This window comes from Nycticebus coucang, unplaced genomic scaffold (assembly GCF_027406575.1).
Source record: "Nycticebus coucang isolate mNycCou1 unplaced genomic scaffold, mNycCou1.pri scaffold_102, whole genome shotgun sequence".
NCBI classification, from domain to species: domain Eukaryota; kingdom Metazoa; phylum Chordata; class Mammalia; order Primates; family Lorisidae; genus Nycticebus; species Nycticebus coucang.
The window spans coordinates 60,941-65,345 of NW_026515613.1; positions in this window are offsets into that span (position 1 = coordinate 60,941).

Genomic DNA, 4,405 nt, shown 5'->3' on the forward strand with positions numbered 1-4,405 from the left:
AAGGAACTTTTTTTCTCTACTAGTACAGGCTGTACATTCTGCACCCCAAATGCCCAGAAGTATTTCAGATTTTAGAATATTTATATATACACAAAAAAATATCTTGAGGATGGGATCCAAGTCTAAACACAATATTCATTAATGCGTCATGAACAACTTATGCACAAAGCCCGAATGTAACTTGATATATTTTTAAGTACTAAATTTTGCATGAAACAAAGATGTGTGTTTTCAATGAAACCTGTCACATGAATTCAGATGTGTAATTTTCCACTTGTGCTGTCATCTTTATATGTAAGATGAATAACATTTTGAAGCATTTTGGATTTCAGGTTTGGAGATTTCAGGATAGATGCTCATCCAGGAGCACAGGGAAGGGCCTAGTCAGTGCCTGCAGGTAGTGCTGAGAGGTAAAGCAAACTAAAACTCAAAGATATGGCCTTGATGGCCCTCTTTTTTAATTGGAAGTGTAGGATTGTAAAAGATTTTAGTTTAAAAAAGTGATGAAAAATAGATCTCTGGATGAGACCTTGTATTAAGGAATATTAATACACAGTCATGCCATGGAATCCCAGCACTTTATGAGGCCAAAGTAAAAAGGCCAAGGCAAAAAGATCACCTGAAGCCTGGGCCTATCTCTACAAAAACTATAAACCAATTAGCCCATCATGGTGAACTGTAGTCCTAGCTCCTTGGAGGCCCAGTCAGGTGAATCACTTGAGCCCAGGAATTAGAGACTTCATCAAGCTGTGATGGTAGCACTGTACTTGATCTTGGGTGACAAAGTTATACCTAGTCTCAAAAAAAAAAAAATAGAGTTCAAAGCAAGGGGAGAAACAGGATGATAGAAAAGCTGTAAGAGGTGATTCATGCCTGTAATCTAAGCACTGTAGAAGGCTTGAAACCAGGAGCTGTAGACAAGCCTAGGTAATGTGAGAACAAAAAGAAAGAGAGAGAGAGAAGAAAGAAAGAGAAGAAAGAAATGAAGAAAGAAAGGTAGGAAGGATGGAAGGAAGGAAGGGAGGGAGGGAAGGGAAAGAGAGAAAAGGAAGAAAAGAAAAGAAAAAAGAGAGAGAGAGGAGAGAGAGACATAGGAAGAAAGGAGGGAGGGAAGGAAGGAAGGAAAGAAGAAAGGAAGTAAGGAGGAAGGAAGGAAGGAAGGAGGGAGGGAGGGAAGGAAGGAAGGAGAGAAGGAAGGAAGGAAGGACCTGCAGGTGGTGCTGAGAGGTAAAGCTAACTAAGACTGAAAGATATGGCCTTGATGACCCTCTTTTTTAATTGAGGAAGGAAGGGAGGGAGAGAGGGAGTAAGGAAGGAAAAGGAAAGAAAGAAAGAAAAAATAATTATCCAGGTGTGGGTGTGGTGATGCTTCCCTATAGTCCCAGCTATTCAAGAGGCTGCAGTGAGAAAGTAACATGAGCCTTCATATTAGAGGTTGCAATGAGCTATGATCATGGCATTGTACTGAGTCAGAGCAAGACCCTGGCTCAAATAAAAGAAAGTTTAAAACAGAAATAAATAAAATTTAAAATAGAAAGTAAAAATAAAAATAAATGAAAAGCTGCAAGAAACAGGGAAAAGGCATGTTTATTATAGAGAAGTCTTAAACTTTGTGGGGGTTTGTTTTGTTTTGTTTTTGAGTTTGTTAGGGAAAGTCCCTATTATAATTGTTTCTCACTCTGGGGAGATGTGCCCTATGTTCTTACATGTGCCCATTAGGTGGGACCACACTGATCCCCTTCCCTTCTCCCCCTTTTTCCTCCCCCCTTAGCTCAACTGGAGTTAAATTGACTTTTTGTTTTGTGGGGGCATGTATTAGTTGGTCTACCAGCTTCATATTACTGTTGAATCCATTGGATACTTGCTTTTCCATTCTTGTGATACTTTACTAAAAAGAATGTTTTCTAACTATCCAGATGTACATTCTCCATCTTTTTATGGCTAAGTAGTATTTCATAGTATACATATACCACAGTTTGTTAATCCATTCATGAGTTGGTGGGCACTAGGGTAGTTTCCACATCTTGGTGATTGTAAACTGACCAGCAATAATCAAATGCAGATGTCTTTATGATAAAGTGCCATTTTTTTTCTTCTGGGTAGATGCCTAGTAGTGGCATTGTGGGATCAAATGGGAGGTATAATTTGAGTTCTTTGAGGACTCTCCCTACTTATTTCCAAAGAGACTCTATTAGTTTGCAATCTCAACAACAGTGTAAAGATGTTCACTTTTCTCCACATTTGCACAAGCATCTCATTTGGGACCCTGTGATGTAAGCTATTCTGAGTGGGGTTAAGTGATATCTAAAAATGATTTTGATTGTATTTCTGTGATGATTAAGACCATTTTTTTCATGTTTGTTAGCCATTCATTTGTCTTCTTCATAGGTTGTGTTCATGACTCTTGCCCAGTGATAGATGGGATTGTTTATTCTTTTTATGTTGATTAATCTGAATTCCCTGTGGATTCTAATTATCAACCCTTTGTCAGATTAATAACCTGCAAATATCTTTTCCCATTCCAAAGGTTCTTTATTTGCTTAAGTTTTTTTTTTATTTTTATTAAATCATAGCTGTGTACATTAGTATGATCATGGGGCACCATAAACTTGGTTCGTAGACCGTTTGACACATTTTCATTACACTAGTTAACATAGCTTTTGTGGCATTCTCTTAGTTATTTGGCTAAGACATTTACATTCCACTTTTACTAGGATTCACATATTCCCTTGAAGATTACTCAATCTGTTCCAAAAGGTAGAAAAAGAAGGAAGACTACCCAACACGTTCTATGAAGCAAACATCACCCTGATCCCCAAACCAGGAAAAGACCCAACAAGAAAACAAAATTGTAGACCAATATCACTAATGAATATAGATGCAAAAATATTCAACAAGATTCTAACAAACAGAATCCAGCAACATATCAAACAAATCATACATCATGACCAAATCGGTTTTATCCCAGGGTCTCAAGGCTGGTTCAATACACGTAAATCTATAAATGTAATTCAGCACATAAACAAATTAAAAAACAAAGACCATATGATTCTCTCAATCGATGCAGAAAAAGCTTTTGATAACATCCAACATCCCTTCAGGATCAGAACACTTGAGAAAATTGGTATAGAAGGGACATTTCTTAAACTAATAGAGGCCATATACAGCAAACCCACAGCCAGTATCATATTGAATGGAGTTAAATTGGAATAATTTCCACTCAGATCTGGAACCAGACAAGGCTGTCCATTGTCTCCATTGCTCTTTAACATTGTAATGGAAGTAGGCTCAGTGCCTGTGGCTCAAGCGGCTAAGGTGCCAGCCACATACACCTGAGCTGGCAGGTTCAAATCCAAAGCAGAGGCCCACCAAACAACAATGACAACTACAACCAAAAAATAGCCAGGTGTTGTGGCCAGCACCTGTGGTCCCAGCTACTTGGGAGGCAGAGGCAGGAGAATCGCTTAAACCCAGGAGTTAGAGGTTGCTGTGAGCTGTGATGCCACTACACTCTACCCAGGGCGACAGCTTAAGACTCCATCTCAAAAAAAAAAAAAAAATTGTAATGGAAGTTTTAGCCAGCAAAATTAGGGAAGAAAAGGCGATCAAGGGTATCCACATAGGGTCAGAAGAGATCAAACTTTCACTCTTCGCAGATGATATGATTGTATATCTGGAAAATACTAGGGACTCTACTACAAAACTCTTAGAGGTGATCAAGGAATAAAGCAGCGTCTCATGTTACAAAATCAACATTCATAAATCAGTAGCCTTTATATATACCTACAATCGTCAAGTTGAAAAAACAATTAAGGACTCTATTCCATTCACAGTAGTGCCAAAGAAGATGAAATACTTTGGAGTTTATCTAACAAAGGACGTGAAAGATCTATATAAAAAGAATTATGAAACTCTAAGAAAAGAGATAGCTGAGAATGTTAACAAATGGAAAAATATACCATGCCATGGTTGGGAAGAATCAACATTGTTAAAATGTCCATATTACCCAAAGCAATATATAATTTCAACGCAATCCCCATTAAAGCTCCACTGTCATACTTTAAAATCTTGAAAAAACAATACTTAGTTTTATATGGAATCAGAAAAAACCTCGAATAGCCAAGACATTACTCAGAAATAAAAACAAAGCAGGAGGAATCACTCTACCAGACCTCAGACTATACTACAAATCAATAGTGATCAAAACAGCATGCTGGGCAGTGCCTGTGGCTCAAGGGGATAGGGCGCTGGTCCCATATGCCAGAGGTGGTGGGTTCAAACCCAGTCCTGGCCAAAAACCACAAAAACAAACAAACAAAAAAAACCAGCATGGTACTGGCACAAAAACAGAGAAGTAGACGTCTGGAACAGAATAGAGAACCAAGAGATGAATCCAGCTAATTAC